The following is a 17,525-nucleotide window of genomic DNA, read 5'->3' as shown; positions in this document are numbered from 1 at the left end:
ACAACAGTAATCGATGAATCCCTTATATGTAAAAGTGCCATTTTCAAAGTTACTATTTAGGATGGTGATAGGTCTAAGTATTTTCCTAAGGACAGATATACTGTCTCATTATTGGTGTTTAGAAATTCTTAAATGTAAAACATCTTTAGGAAGCTTCATTTTTTTCCCCCTCATAGACTTTGGTTTTCAAACATCTTATCTAGAGTTAAAAGAGGTGACATTTTAGGACAAATGTCTTCCTATTGCCTATCTTCCATCCACCTGCAGGCTTTCAACAGAAAGAGCCCCATGGGGTGGAGCCAAGCTGTGTTTGCTTGAACGGAGGCGAAGAATGGAGGACACAGGACAGGGCTTCAGAACCTAGCCCCTGGGTCACGCAGCTGGTCAGGATGCCACTCACTGGGCATTGTTCACAGCCATCTTTAAAAATGATGTCGCTTGAGTGAACGCAGAGAAACGAAGGCATTTTGAGTTAGTCCAAATGTGTACCATTGCTAACTGAAGGCCGGCTCAGAAAGGCCAACGATGTACTTGCTTAGGCATCAATGTGCGGCTTCTGAATTTCAGCCCAATTAGGTCCACAGAGCCTGGACATGGCATTTTGCTGCAGGCCTGGGCTGGTGACTCATCCCACCGTTGCTAACTGCATTGATTTTTAAGGTCTGACGAGTAACTTTAGAGAAATATAGTCAACGCTAGAGTCAGGGCACCTGATTCAAAGAGTGTGGAACATCTGTACACTGCCTTGCAACATCCAGTTTAGCATTAAGTCTCTGTGTCCCAAGTTGGACCTATTGAGAGGATCTTGAACAATTCCATTGTCTTTTAGCCACGCCCCAACTGACAAAAACTTTTTCTATAAAAAATATCTTGTTCGCTTTCTGCTGACATTCCTGAATTTGATTTGCCATGGATTTTTGGCCCTAGATCTTATTTCTGGAAGGCAGCTACAGAATTTAACTCTTGCGTTGGGAGTGTTAAGGAGGTGGTGCGTGTAAATCATTTAGGAACAGAAGTGTTTTGTTGGCACACCTGTAGTGATGGGAGAAGGAACAGGGGATTCTTGCGGTTATGTCCAGCTCAGCAGAAAAGCACGTGGGCACAGACCTGCATGAGTCTGAGTGGACCTGGCAGACAAAGTAGGCATGCCAACGTTGGCCTTCCAAAAAGCCTGTGAGCTGAAAAATGCTACAAGCTCTTCCAGATGCCCGGATCTGATGGTCAGCTGTAGCCTGCACTTTGAGATAAATGTGGGAAACAAAGCAAAATTCCCCCACTTTCCTGGAATCTAGGGTGAAGCTTTGACCTTTAGTGCTTACATCCTTACTTGCAAGTGTTCATTGCTCTGATTCACTGGTCTGCTCAGAGCCTCAACTTTCTGTTACACCACTGATAATGGACTCTCCTTGGGCCTTTTCCTAGATAGCATGTTGTCATGTGTTGTGGGGATCCCGCAGTTCTGCATCTGGAAGTTCATTCCCTTCACATGCTCCAGAAGTTTATAGAAGACGTTGATGTTAGGGTGGGCCAGTTCATAGGCCTGGTTCTGGGTTGGGCAGCCTGCCAATGTCCCCCCCTTCCCCCAGTCACCACCTGGGTGAGCTCTCCAGCACAGCCTCGGCTAACTCACACAGCACAGCCTACAGCAAGAAGCAGGGCTGGTTCTCTTGCTCTCTGGCCCCAGGCCTGGCTCATCCACACTTATACCCCAAGGCCAGCTCCACTGTCTTGTCCAAGAAATCTCCAGGGCACTCTCTCCATTATTGTAGGAGGTATATGGAGGGAGGTGGGGGTCGGCTCTCTTGCTCTCGGTCCGGCACACCCATACTCACTTCACCAGGGCCAGCTCACGGCTCTTTTTTAATTTGATTAGTTCCGTGAAGATTTTGTCCAAAGTATTTCGATCATATCCACCTCATCTCCTAGATCCTTCCAAATCCATGACCCCCATTCCCTACCTATCCTTTATAAAGGACTTGACATCTTCTTTAAAAGAAAGGAAGAGAGAGAGAGAAAAAACAGTCCAATTTGCACTGCCTATAAATCTTTGGATGTGTGGCCTTTCGCTGGAATGTGGTCAACCCTACCAAGGGCCACACCCTTAAGAAACACTGAGTGTCCCTCCCAGCAGCTATCAATTGCCAATAGTTCCTCAGCTAGTGGCAAGACTTTGTACCCACGCCTTTTCTTCACAATTGGATTTTCTCTGCCTCGAGGTTGCCCAGGTCTTGTGCTCGCTGTCACAGCTATGGTGAGGTCATACGTGCCACTGCCTGGCTGTGTCTATAAAGAACTGTTTCCCTAACATCTCCGGTCCTTACAATCTTCTGGGTGGGTCTGAAACTTCTGGGTGGGATACAAACACACACACATATGAACATACACACATATGTAAACATTCACATATACAAATACACGTCATGACATAAAAATATCCTGGTTTCTTGTTGCCCATCTTGGGGGCTTAGAAGCTAACAACCCATGCTGATGTAGTGACCACATGCTGAACTGATAATTGAACAACTTGAGAAATCAACAACTCCTAGATATTTGATAGAAGAGGACTCAGGGGTAAACAGTTGTCCTCGAAATTGAATATACAGGTCGATACTAGCGAAGAAACCTTCCCTGGGACAGCTTCCGAAGTAGGAGAAACTGAGTCATAACTTCTGAAGGCTGGTGTAGACACATGTGAAGTCTAAAATGCCAGGGGACTCACTCAGCTAGGGCCCAGAGGAACCTGACTTGATTATGGTAACTATCAGAAAAATCCCCTCACACTTCTGCAAGGGACAGGGAGAAAGAAGTGTTTTAAAATAGGCCAGAGTGTGAGGTGTGGTGGCACATACCTTTAATCCCAGAACTTGAAGGCAGGCAGAAGCAGAGGCAGAGAGGCAGAGGGACAGAGGTAGGCAGATCTCTGAGTTTGAAGCCAGTATGTTCTACATAGTGAGTTACAGGACAGCCAGAGCTACATAGAGAGGTCTTGTCTCAAAAAACTAAAACAAACCAACAAAGACAGAGCAATCTGTTGTTTGCCATGTCTCAGGAAGACACTGTTAAGCAGGGTCTAACCTGCTGAGGCTTATAAGAACCTTGCTGCAAAAGGGGAAGTTATACCCAACTGCAGCTAGACCTAGTGTTCCCTGTGGGAGAGGGGAAATACCCAACTCCAATCATACCTCACTACTGTGGTTTCAAAATTATACAGATGTCATATTATTACACGCATCACAGATCTATGTAATCATTTACAAGTTCTTACATTATAGAATGTCTCTGCATACCATATCCCAATCTTATTTTCCATGCTCTGGAGCCAAGCACTTGCAATGATATGTTGCGTCTAACTCAGCCATGTTTAACTAATACACACACAAATGCCTAGAAGTGTTCACATAAATTTTAGGGCTCATAAACAGGACTCACATTAGAATATGTACAGGCTTTGCAAAGCTCAAGATGGATGCATGCCCTTGAAAGTCATAGCCACCAGCTTGTCGGTGGCCCCTGTCTTAGGAGTACCTGAGATTTAGTGGTGCCTTCAGGGACAGCTCTCGCAGGAAAGTGAGTTTGCTGGGAATGGATGAGACATCATGCCCTGCTTTCCTGTAGACTTACAGAAAGGTCAGACTTGATTGGGGTAGATTTAAAAAGGACCGTGAAGATAACACTCACAGACACCCCTTGGACATAGCTTTATCAATGATTTCAGAGCATATTTTAAAATCATAATACATTTTTTATTCACCTTATCTTACCTTTTTAAAAGATTCTGCTTTCTCAATGAATTTAAGCTGTATGCTGGTGGGGGGGGCATGGCTTTTGTGCTTTAGAAGCAGCCGTTGTACCTTCCATTGTGCACTGTATAACTTCAGTGCGGATTGATTAACTCAATCTTCGCCATCTCTTACTCTCACAGTATCCAGGGAGCATCGCCACCATTATAGTCTTCTCACTGTGTAACACGCTGCAGAGACACAAGGACTTCCACCTGCCTTGATCTGCTGCGCACCGGTACCCACAAGTGCATCGCCTAAGTTCAGGAAGTACTTGTTAGAGGAAGGTACTCTACTGAGTCCTCTGTCACACCGTACGCTACTTGCTTGCATGGGGCCACAGCATACTGAACTTTACAGTTCTACAATATGAATATAATGGGTACTGAAAAATATTGGCTGAGAGTATAAATAAAGGATAAAGAATTAAGTCGCTAAGTGAATGAGGTGGAGACGGGTCATTGGCAACATACTTAGACATTGTTAAACACACAAACTTGTCTGGCTTTCATTCGACACCATTGCCAAGCAAGCAAAGTTGGCCGGACTCCATTAGCGTTTGAACCGGGGATCTTTGCTTTCCTCTCAAAGACTGCCTCTTACTTTGTCTTTAGCTATCTTGGCCTGCTATTGTTTTCTTTGCAAAGAAACCTGGTTCCATTGAGAACATGAAGTGATGTATAGATTAAATTGAACAGTAACCCTAAAGAAGTTCCCTGTAAGAAGTCATCCCTTCAGGGCTGAGGATGCACCTCACTGGCTGATGGCTTGCTTAGCATGGTCCTGGGGTTCAGTCCCCAGAATGAAAACAAAAACACATTTCAGTAAGTTTTCATCCTATTCTACATACAACATATGCCATCTCAGGTTTCCCATGGGGATGGTATTATCATTTCCCTTTCCACACTCTGAATTTCCTTAAGTTTCCTGCATATGTCTCATGTGTGCATGCAGGTGTGAGTCTGTGTGTGTTAGCAAGCAATTCACTTACTTACCTTGTGAATTTGCTTCTGAATGAGGAGAAATTAAGAATAAGGACAAGGGTGGCTAAATCAGAAAATGAGAAACTTCTAGCACCAAAAATTCTTTTCATCCTGAAATTTCTCTCTTTTTCATTTAATCCTTTTTGTATTTTAAAGAATTCCATATAGAAGTACTGTCTTTATGACATCTCTACCTTTCTTCCCTATCCAATTCCTTCCACCCCCTTCTTCTCAAATTCATCCCCTCTTCTTGATTATTATTAGCACACACACACACACAAACATATACACAGAGAGAAAAAACATACTAAGCACAATTTAGTGTTGCTTGTATGTACACATGTCTAGATATGATCACCTTGATTTGGATAACTTATCAGGGAGACTGTCCTTGGAGAAAACTGATTCTCCCTACCTCAGCAGCCATTGGTTGTAGCTCTTCATCTAGGGATGGCATCTTGGGAAATTTGTCCCTCTCCACCTGACCATGTCAACTGGTGCGATCAAATGTAGAACTTGTTTAGGTGATTAGATTTGAGATTTCACCCAGGGCCACCACATGGAAGTTTTTCTACCAAGCACATGGACATTTTCTTTTTTGGGGAGCAGGGGTTCAAGGCAGAATTTCTTTGTGTAGCTCAGCTGTCCTGGATTTTGTTCTTTATATTAGGTTAGCCTCAAATTCAGAGATCCCCCTGCCTCTGTCTCTCAAGTGCTGGGATTAAAGGCATTTAATCACCATCGCCTCGTGCTTTTCTTTTCTCGTATTTTTCTAATTGTCTTTACTCTGAAGTTATTGTTCATTGTTTACCACTCACAGAAGACGTGCACGCCTACCACCCAGATCTCATTTGGAGGGGGTGACTGGATTAAGAAGAAGGAGCAAGCATTTCACACTGGACAGCAGACACACGACATCTATCAGGATTTGAGTTTCCATGGCTCCCTTCGTGGATTTCTTTAGACCTGTGGACTGGCTGCTCACAGGAGTCCTGTGAATTTTCAGGCCCTGACCAGAGGTGAGTAAGGGATTCAGAAGGAGAGAGAAAGCAACTAGACACTTACTGACTAACTGTGGTGGCCAGAGGACTTGCTTAGGCATGCTTCTCATTTGGTAACTTGTAAACTTTTGCCTTTTCTGGGTAAATGTTCTGTGCTTTCTTTGCTACATCAAGTAACTAATGTAAGAGCAAAAGGTATCTGTGTCACAAACCTGCTTCATCATGGAGAGTCACGAAATGACCATGCCTGGTGCTGGAAATAAAGTAGGTAGATTTACACTGAGACTCACATCGGATGTGGTCATATACTCATCTACTGGCTGGCTCTGTGCATTCTTCCTCTCCCAATTGATTGTAGTTAAATATATTAATGTGTATAGTATATATTTGTATGATATAGTCACTGACATAGATTAGAGTTACATATTTTATATATTTATATTTGGCTCTGTGGAATGAAAATACTGTTAGCTTAAGCGACTGAGGATAATGCTATATTTTGTTATTGGTTGATAATTAGATTAGTTAAAGAAATGTGTTGCTGCTCTGTTTGATTTGGCATTTTTAAATATTCTGTGACTATAATAAGTACAGGATTTAAAGAGCTTAATAGTTGCCAAATTAAATCTGGGAACACTAAGGACAGTTACCCTGTCATAAATTTTGGGACCACAAGCCAATATGTGATGACGCACATTACATGATGACGCACATTACTTGATGATGCACAGCACGTGATGACGCACATTACGTGATGATGTACAGCACGTGATGACACATAGCACGTGATGACACACAGTACGTGATGATGGACAGCATGTGGCGATGCGCAGTACGGATGACAGAGTACATGATGGTGCTGTCCCGCATTAACAGTATCTATAAGCATAGCTTCAGCAGTGGTTCCTCGCTGATTCCCATCTATGTTTACAAGTCCCTTGTTCTAATCCTAAGTACCCACTAGATGGGGATTCTTTAAAAGTCTAATTTCCTCCCTTTATTATTTTTGATGTGCCTCAGAAATAAAACTCAAAAGTCCTACAAATGGAGACATAAAGACTTACATTAAAGGAATGCAAAAAAAGATGAAAAATCTATCATAATAACCAGGCTGTAACAAACAGAACTATTTGTGTCTCTTGCCAGCTCTTGTGTGGGGACAGTTCCCCCTAAGTCTATTCTCTGGAAGGATAGGCTTGGGAGACAGGTAGGACGGATGGAGCTCAGAGTGGGTCCCCACTGCTCAGTGCACAGAAGTGGGATTTTCCTTTTAAGAGGACTATATCTATGAACACATGTCCTATGTCCTATACAACTGACACTTCAAACTAACCAACCCTCAGTTTCTGGGTAACAATTGAAAGAATGAACAGGTTCAAAGGCCACAAATTCCAGATGAACCCAGAAAGTCATGAAATTAGGAAGGATAGACTGGAAGTTTCATACTGGAGACTTAGTGGCCTAGATTATATCTGGATTTTAGGAAAAATTTTACCATATAAAACCTTAAAGGTAATTGTAATCACAGGTTCATAAAAATAACACTAATATTCACCAAACTAATTCAGATATGTGGACAATGCTCAAATCTCTTTTCAAAGTGTTTTCGTATCTAATATTTACTCTAATCTTTACTCTTCAGAACAGAAAAATTAAGAATGGACTGTCCTCATTTTATGGATGAGGAAAACAAAGCTAGGGCAGTAGCCTCTTGGTCCAGTCTCTGATGCCAGTAGTTCAGTGTTCAGGGGGTTTTCAACTGTTGATTTCTTTTACAAACTGTCCTTTTAGTTTCTTCCTTTTGTAAATGGCAGGGGGCTTTTTCTCAGGGTTTCCAAGCAGCTGACCAGCTCTCTGGATTGGTTTGTTATTCCTAGGCTTGTGGGTGGGTGGTTGTAGTGGATTTGTCCTGCATAACCCCTTCATTCAGCCCCAAGTACAGATTTCCTGTTTTGATAAGAACTGGGCTTCAGCAGGGTAGGAGTAAAGTTTGCAGAGAAGAAAGTTGCATGCCTGCCTTGGGTTAGCCACGTGGAATGTCTGTTATTCCTCCTTAAGCAGTTGCTGGCCTTTTCCAATGGGTTTTCTGTGGCAAATAGCTCCAAATGCTTTACAAAGAGAATAGCTTGCAGATGTGGATATGATAACCTGCAGAGCAGGACTTAAATATAGTAATTGTCTCGAGCCTGCTCTTAACTGTGGCGACAGAGTCTCTGCTATGTCATTAGGGAAAGAATTACCGCGTCTTGGAACACAGCGAGCCAAGCTTCTGGCATCAGCTGTCTCTCCCATGTTTTAAACAGAGTTAATTGGCTCCTCACCAAACCGATTAGGGCATGAGGTTAAAGCACGTGAGGACAGAAAAGAATAAAGATAACTGGCAGATGAGAGTGTCCAAAAGTTTTTTTTTAAAGATTTTTATTACTATTGCTATAATAGCTGAAAAGCAATCACCTTCTCTCTTTGTGCTCGACTCATTGTCTCTTCTATCCCAAATCTCTGTTATTGTCTTCAGTGAGATAACTGCAATTTGAAGGTAAGTGGTTTTGCTTTGCAGATTTTTTTTTTCATCAACCCATTTCCCCAGACCTGGCCTAGCACAGTCCAAATAGAACAGCCATAGAACTTTGGGACCAAAGAAACTCAGATTATCCACTTTCATGCCTACCTAACGAGCAGATGCAAGTGCTTCAGGAAAGAGAATTATGACTGATTAATATTATCTGCCACGGGCAGAGGGGCATAGGAGTTACACATTTCCAGGCTTTGTCCTTATTTAAATGAAATATGAAGTCATTGAGCACCATTGTTCTCTTTAAATCCTCGGTGAAGATCAGAGTTAGCCAGTTCACTATCTAGGCTGATACTCTTGGAACAATATTCCCTCTTGAAAACTAACTTCCGCAGGTGAATCCAACACTTCCAATGGATCTAGCTAAACCAGAGCCAATGAGAATGTGCTAGCTGTTAAAGCATATTGTCATCAATGCAGATGGCAATGGCATTAGTTTCTTGGCAGCTGTTTTAGGCTTATGACTCATGGTGATAGGTGGCCCAAGTGATTTCAATATAGCAGTCATGAATATACTGCAATTTGAGGGGTACTGTAAGGCCCAACCACCTCCAAAATATGCTCCTACAAGACTGTCTTCTGCTGTTCTCTCCACCTATGTGTTCTGACTTCTCCCCATTAGAATTGGCCTCTTAGGTTAGACAATTGGAGAATAATTTGTATTTAGACTATTTTCATTGGTATGTTAGAAATCATTGACATGCTGGTGTGGAATGGCTTGTCCATTGTCTCAACAAACATTCATTAAATGCTTACCATCTACTGGATATGTTTTAGGGAGTGTGGATAAGCTAATGAACAAAAGAAATGAATTGGCTTTGCTAATGGAGCCCAGACTATAACATGTGAAGACAGACAATAACAAGCAATGATAAAGGAAATACTAATCAATGCTATGGGCAAAACCCAGAAGAGAGGAAAGTGTGGTGGTCCTAGAAGAAGATATGGGTGTGGTTTGACATTGAGTGGTTGGAGAATGTCTTACTTTGAGGATGTAGCTGAAGGAAAGTGCTCAACATAAGAGAGGAAGCCGCATGGACATCTATGGGGAAAGGACCAGGCATCTGAACAGCAGGAGCAAGGCTGGGGCACTAGACCTGATATGGCTGAGGGAGAACAAGATCAGAAAGAGGTGAGAGTAGCGAGTGATAAGAAAAAATAAAGTGAGAATTTTTGTAAGTAGGGTGCTCACACTTCCTGCTTACTCAGTTAATGTTATTTCCTTCTTGGGTCTCTGAGGGAGTTGAGGACTAGATAGTTATAGTTTTCCTTATTTTGAGTCTTTCTTTCCCTAAGGGGAAAGCTTAGTTCCTAGTTCTCAGACTAGTTTGTGGTGAGTGGTGACACACCTTTAATCCCAGTAACCACACTAGTTTGCCATAGAAACTGGTCAGTATCGGTGCATGCCCTTAATCCCAGAACTAGAGAGGAGTATAAGACAGGAGGAGACAGCTCTCAGACACAGCTTCATCCTTAGATTCCTGGAGACAGGATCACCATTTCAGACTGAAGAAGAGGTAAGAGCCAGTGATCGGCTGTTTTGCTTTTCTGACCCCCCTCCCCCCCCAAAAAAAAATAAAAGAAAAGAAGAGAAGTGAGAGGGTTGGAAAGGTAGACCACTCGGTAAAGTGGGTACTGGGAAATCATGAGAATCCAAGTTCAATCCTCAGTACTCACATAAGAAGGTCAGGCAAAGTGGCATAAGCGTATAGTGCCATTGCTGGGTATGCAGTATAGCCTAAGTCAGCCAGTTCCAAAGCATGTAAAAGATCTTCTTTTTAAAAAAGTGGCACCCAAGATTGGTGTCTGACCCTGACATGCAAGCCCACACACATTCACCCTGACATATGAAACACACACACACACACCAGAAAGAAAATAGATACTTGGAAATAGATGGCAGGGCTGGACGTGTAGGCTGTGCACACTGTTAGAAGATCACTACTGGTGAACTCAGGAAGACAGATGTCAGTGAAATGGCTGAGACAATGCCATGATCAGAGAAATAAGGCTATAACTTTCAAAACAAATATAGACACTACTTTATTTTTAGTGGAGTGCCATCTCCAGCCTCAGACATACATGTTCATGAATCTTCCTGTAAAGAAGACTACAGAAATGAAGAGCAGATGGAACTACAGCTAGGGAGGGAATGAAGTCAGTAAATTATATTTTTAGGATGAGCATTTTTCTCTGATGGAAAAGACCCAGGAAAAAGGGATTTTTACTTGATGGTTTATCATCGGGATCTTGAATGAATGAAACCCAGAACAAGCAGCTTTGATAGGAAGAAGACCATATTTCTTGGATCATTGTTCAAGTAATATGTCTACTCTTTGTGAGGAATTGGTCCCAGCACTTGGAAAACAGGACAGACATGCTTTTGCCCTTAGGACCCTTCATTGCTATGGCAAAGATAAATAATAAACAGGTAATAGACATGCAAATCACTGATCAGTATGATAAGAAATGTACAGAATAGCAGGGAAATAAATGGGCAGTGGTCAGAGACAGTATCTGTACTTCTAATCCATTTTCTTCTCAGCAAGAAATTATGCCACAAGCCTGAATGAGTAAGGGGTGGGCCTCTGTTATCCATTGAATTATTTGCCCCTGGATGTTCCTGGCCTTTCTGTGAGATGAGCCTGAAAGCTGAACATACAATTATATTTATCAAGTCTGGGGTATAATTATGGAAATGTAGTGAAACAGTAGCAATCAGATGGAAGTGGATACTGGCAGCTGGGGGGATACCCTCTGATGCCCAGCTGACTGGAATCTGGCAACTGACAGAATTCTAGGTCTCTTCTGGGTCAGGGTCCCAGTCCTGACGAAGAGACATAGTAGGTCAGAGCACTGACCATCAGGGGAATCTAGAGGGTAGGTAAAATATTAAGGTAGTATTGATTAGGAACACTGAGAGTCTGACCAAGAGGATTTCAATCCCAATGGGGAACATGAGCTAGCTTAATCTGAGGACTTGTCAATGTCCTCAAACATTAACAAATCAACAAATGTTCTCAATCCCAAATTTTTGTAAGAACAAAACCAACTTGTTTGATCAAGGCCAGTGTGGTGGTTTGAATAAGAATGGCCCCCGTAACCTCATATATTTGAATGCTTAGTCACCAGGGAGTAGCACTATTTGAAAGGATTAGAAGGATTAGAGTGTACAGCCTCACTGGAGTAGAAGTGACCTTGTTGGAGGAAACGTGTCACTGGAGGTGAGCGTTGAGGTTTCAAAAGCCCACAACATGCCTAGGCTCTCTCTCCTTCTCTCTTTCTGCCTGCAGATCAGGATGTAGCTGTCAGCTACTGCTCTAGCACCTGCCTGCATGCTGCCATGCTCCTCTGGACCATGATTATAATGCACTACACCTCTGCAACTGTAAGCAAGCCCCAATTAAATGCTGTCTTTCTTAAGAGTTGCCTTGGTCATGGTGTCTCGTCACAGCAATGGCACAGTGACCAAGACAGCCAGCACTCATAGCTCAACATCCTTTGGAAAGAGAGAGGGAAATGGACCATACAGGGTGGATAACAAAATACCAATCAAAATAAACACCAGGTACCAAGATATCTTAGAAATTCAAATACAACAACCAACAAAAGATTTTCAAGCCACATGATGTCATGAAGAAGCTGTGTAAGGGGAGATTATTTTGGGAAAGAACCTCTTGTTATCGAAGTCACCATTGAGAGGCCCCCACATGTGTGGGGGTGGAGCGATAGATGTTATTTTTAAGTACTCTCTAAACTTTCCGTGTATGTATTCAGCCTCTGAAAGGAGCGGAGCAAAGATCCGCAGAAGCTCCGTGTGATTCCAGGAGTGAATTTTGGTTCAAATTCTGGATATTACTGCCTGACATTTATCTCTTCCTGTGCCTTGACAGCCACCCAAGGCAGCCCCGGGGTTTCTCCAGCCCTGCTGGGCTGGATTGCAGTGAAGCCCCGCCTTTAAAACGTTTACAGTTTGCTCCAATCCAGCCAAACCTAATCATGGCTCACAGTGGGTAAAATTATCCCTTCCTGCACAGCGAGGCCCAGCTCTCTCGGCTGGAGTTCTACTCAGTTCCTTATTGCGTGTAACTCAGGTTATGCTAGCCTTTATAATGGCCCTAAGCCTTGATCGCTCCCATCTGTTCAATATTACATGGTAATTTGGTAGTGAAAGAGTACTAGGCTAGGAGCCAGCTTGGGTTTAGTCGCTAATTAGCTGTTTGGCTCCAACAGAATGGTTCATCTCTCTCTTGGTTTATAACCTCTTCTCTGACTTAGCTCTCTCTACTTATTTTCTGACCTCCCCAAATGGCAGGGGTGGGGACACAGCTCTAGGAAAGTACCTTGAGACTTCATCCTTAAGGGAGCAGTAGTGAAGGAAAGCAGGGGGGGGCCCTCATTTTAACCTAGGCATACACACACACACATACATATATGCTTACATGCACACATATAACATATATACTTATATACACATACATACACACATATACTTACATGCACACACACACCTATATATACCTATCCCTCTTCATGTTGGGCTCTGTCTTCCTCCTTTCACCTATACTGGTGAGATGGCCCAGCACCCACCAGAGCCCAGACCTTCCACCTGAGCTCAGAATCACCTCCTTTCTCTGGCACGTGCTCCTCTTCGTTTCCTTGTCTTCGTCACATCTCTTACTCCCTGGACAAGTCCCCAAGCATATAGTCACGCTCTCATAGCTCGCCAAAATCTTCTCTTGCCCATGTGTCTTGTTAGTTTCTGTCCATCTCACAGCTACCGCAAGTCGTCTGGCCTCTTTGAGGAGCTGGCCTCCTGGACCATCTCAGCAAACCCTGCACAGGTACCAGTGGTCTCTGCTTCCTTTCTCGTTCTCCTCTTCACTCCCTCACAGCCTCATTGCATAGAAGCAGTCTTTGTGTAAATCTGAGTAGTCTTCACTTTTTGATTACATATTTTGTACAATCTCTAATTTAGTTTTTAAAAAATTCATGCATGCATGATTTTTGAATGGACTGGCATTAGTTGTTTTTTTTTAAATTGCTGTCTTTTCTATGCCTTTTTTCCTGTACTTTCCCACCAGTGACCCAACATTACTGTGACCCACTTTCAACACCTCTCACTTGGGTGTATCTGTTTAACCTTTTTTCCCCCTGGAGATCCTGAGACCCTCTAATGACCTTGTTCCCTATTCTGAAAAAGTCACTCCTGCCTAACATCTGGGGACTTCTTGTTGACCGAGGTTTTGTCACATGACTATTGTCCCATAGCAACTTCTCTTGACCATCACTTGGTGACGTGAATATCAGTCAGGGGAGCTTTACTTGTCAGCCATTTGTGAAACATATTGACATCAAAAACATTAGAAAGAGGAACAGTGCTTTAGTGGACTTTTGAATGAGCGCAGGCTTGAGCTCAGCAGACTTTCCAGGGCTCTCATAGCTCTCAGTAGCATGTTCAGAAGGCCCCTCCCTCTTCTTCTTTCCATGTTACTCAGGGTTCAGTCACACGAGCAGTAACTCTGAGAGACATGGATCCACAGAGGTACTTCCTAACTAGATTGCACAGTTTCGGGTAATAAAAAGGGGAAATTGGGAGACAGCTCAGAAGCCTTGATAGCTTGTCATCCAAGAAGGCAGACATGTCCAGTCACATAAATATGGAGGTAAGGGGATGGGAAAACCTGGGGTTCTCAAGTATATGATGATCGCTGAGGGGCAGCCTCTTCTCCGGGGGGCACCAGTGTTGAATAAGGGCTAGGCAGCAGAGGAGAGCCAGCGTAAACTGGGTCGCCCTGCCATTCAGAGTGTGTTGCTTTGTCTAATAACTGGGACCTCCGAAGGGCTGAGGCTACTTAGGCCGTTCTGTCTTCAGGTTTGAAACCAGTGCCGATTTCGGCTAATTGGGAGTCATTTGACTAAATGGGACACTCTTCCGGCTTAATAAACTGATTTACTGTTATGGTTAGATTGGACCCCCAACCTCTTCAGTTTTACATGTCTGACTCTCCAGGACCTCAGAATGTGCCTGTGTTTGGAGACAGAGCCAGCACTGAGACTCTGAAGCTCAGAAGGGGTCATTAGTCCAGGCTCTAACCAGCATGACCTGTGGCCTTCTAAGAAGTGTTGACAGATACAGAGGGAAGGCTGTGTGAAGTGAGACAGAAGAGCTAACTTCAAGCCAAGGAGAGAGGGACCTTAGTAGGAATCAACCTTGCAATGCCTAGATGTGTCATTTCTCATACCTGGAATTGTAGAAGATGCATTTCTCTGGATAAGCCTCCCAGGCTTTGCTGCATTGCTGTTTTACCCTGGCAAACTAATGCATTGAGCAATCCAGTACAATGACTTACTAAGTAATGTAGGCCAGGGTTTGGATTCTAGCTTCAATACTGTCGCTGTTATTGGTGAAAGCTGCACAGAAAACTTGATGATCATAGTTGATACAACAGTGATCCAACATACCAGGTAATTTTCTCAATTATTTACATACATTAGCTGATTAAATCCACATAACAGCCTGCTGAGAGAGATACAATTCATACTAAAGTACAACGAATGCAGCTAACGTAAAGTCCCTCAGTCCCTGAGTACAATACTGAAGCTAGGATCTGAACCCTGGTGGCCTAATTCCCCTCCTCCCTTTGGTTCTTTCTGACCCCAGGACACCTGACCTTTCTTTGCACTTCTACAGAGTCTTTCTGCTTGTGGCACATCTTGGTTTAATCTTCCCCTTTTCGGGTCATGAATCTAACTTCCCTGTCCTTTCTGGTTTTGTTCCCAGGGGCAATCTGCCAGGGAACCCCTGGGTATTCCAGGTGCACACATGGTTCTCTGACCACAGCAGGACTGGGATGACAGATCCATGTTCCCCTGGGGAGTAGGATGCAGGATGGCTCATATGGAGAAAAAGAACCAGGTAGTCTGTGTTTGTTTCGAGAGCAAAACTAGATTTCTACGTCAGCTTTTGCCGTGGTTTCGGAGCAGCTCACCCTGAGGTCACCTGAGTACTGGCAGATGTTAGCACTAATCTTGCAGGTGGAGAAATCGTATAATTGTGCAATGGCTATTTTTGTATCAAACCTCAATTAATCTGCTTAAAACACAAAGATGTGTCTATGTGAATGACCAGGGTCCCCAAATGGCAGCTCACACTGCATTTGGTGCAAAGAGGCAATAGAGAGCCACTGGGAATGCCCAGTGGATTCATGAAAACAGAGTCTGCACTTCCTGTTGCTGACAGATTGAAATATAATTTTCCACTCGATCCCAGAGATAGTCCATGCCTAGTGAAGTTGAATCCTTCCCTGCCCTTACAAACACACATTTCTTTTGCATTTTAAAAGCAACCGATGCCATCCTTCAAATACCCTGTCTCAATGGAAAAGTGATGGCTAGCTACATGTCTGACGTCATACATACAGGATTTGGAGTTTCCCTGTTGGGTTTGATCTTGCTTTGGTTCAGTACTTCCTCACTATGCCTCCATCCTTCCCTTTTGGAAAGGTAATGTCCATTCTGGGCCATTGTATGGTGGAAGTATGTAGTTTGCTTTTTGATTTTACAAGGGGCTACAATGAAGACAGGGCTTTGATACTGAGAAGGGACCTTGGGCCCCAGATCTTTAAACTGTGCTGACACTGGGAAGGAATATAGGGACTGCTGAGATTGGGCTAAATGGATTTTGAATTACATCATGGCCGTGATCCTATGGGGGCTAGGGAGTGGAATGTAGTTGTTTAGATGAGAATGGTCCCTATAAGCTCAAATATCTGAATATTTGGTCCCCAGCTGGTGAAACTGTTTGGGAAGGCTTAAGAGTTGTGGCCTTGTTGAGGAGTTGATGAGGAGTTGTGTCACTGGGGATGAGCTTTGAGGTTTCAAAAGGCTGTGAGATTCCCAGTACGCTCTTCTCTCTCTCTCTCTCTCTCTCTCTCTCTCTCTCTCTCTCTCTCTCTCTCTCTTTCTGCCTCATGACTATGGATCAAGATGTGAGCTCTCGCTGATCCTTTGTCATTATGAACTCCAATCCTTGAAAACCATAAACCAAATTAAATGCTTTCTTTTGTAAATTGACTTGATCAAGGTGTTTTGTTACCATACAGTAGAGAGTAACTAAAACAATAGCAACTCCAAACTTCATTTATGGACATCGTTACATAATAAAACTCCCTTAACACTTCTTTTTATTTTCGTCATTCTATATTTTGCTTCAAAACTACTTGGGAATGGTAATGAAAATAGTGTTACAGAGAGAAGGCTCTAGAGAGCATAAAGTATGCCTTTGTGGTGTGTCTCATGTACTGTCAGTCACTTGGGGGGGTCACATGCTTGCTAGTATCATTTGTGCCTTTTTCTTGAAATTCCTAAAACATTTGGAAGAGGGGACTCCGCACTTTCACTTTGCAATGGGCCTCTAAAAATGCTGGTCCTGCATGAAAGCTATGTGAGTTCTCCTGGGTATAGTTACTGATTGGAACAGGATAGTAAGGTACACAGAAGTAGAGAATTGATGGTTTAGACTCTTTGAGCCACAGTCACTTGTCTCTCTTCTGCTGCTATAGCTTAAATGCACCTATTAAGGCTAGGGATGTAGCTCAATGGTAGAACACTTGCCTGTGATGTGTGCAGCCTAGGGTCTCACCTCCCACTCCCCAAGTACATAGGAAAGTGGCTAAAGATATATAAGTTAGCGCATTTTGTGAAATTCATTCATAAAAACAAATGGAGGGGATTTGACACATGGATTATAGTTTGTGAACCCTGAGGTAGACAAATATTTTTGATCTAGGCAGCCATTATGATATAAGACTTGCATAGATGGAATGGACTATAGTCTACCACCCTTAGCCTGCATGGGATATTCATATTTTTGCCACAACGAAACTATTTATACTATTATTTTTCCTTGTAGTTATTAAAATACTAAAGTTTTGTGAATGTTAGTGAATTTGATAAACTTATCAACTTCGTCATAATTCATACTCTAAAGGGGTTACCATGATATCATATAGAGATGTCTGGTTGAATATGTGGCATGCTCTTAGGGAATAGCAGTGTTTGCAGATACATGATTTTACTTTTGAAAAACAAATGATAGATTTAATGTCAGCCTTGCAGCAATGCTTTCTTACTCGCTAGCATACTTTTTGTGGATTTTCTTTTTGAAGAAGAGTCTCATGCTATAGCA

The sequence above is a fragment of the Alexandromys fortis genome, unplaced genomic scaffold (genome assembly GCF_014885135.2).
Source record: "Alexandromys fortis isolate MF-2015 unplaced genomic scaffold, M_Fortis_MF-2015_v1.1 scaffold_76, whole genome shotgun sequence".
Lineage (NCBI taxonomy): Eukaryota > Metazoa > Chordata > Mammalia > Rodentia > Cricetidae > Alexandromys > Alexandromys fortis.
The sequence above is the reverse complement of the archived record's forward strand: the minus strand, read 5'-3'. Positions refer to the sequence as shown.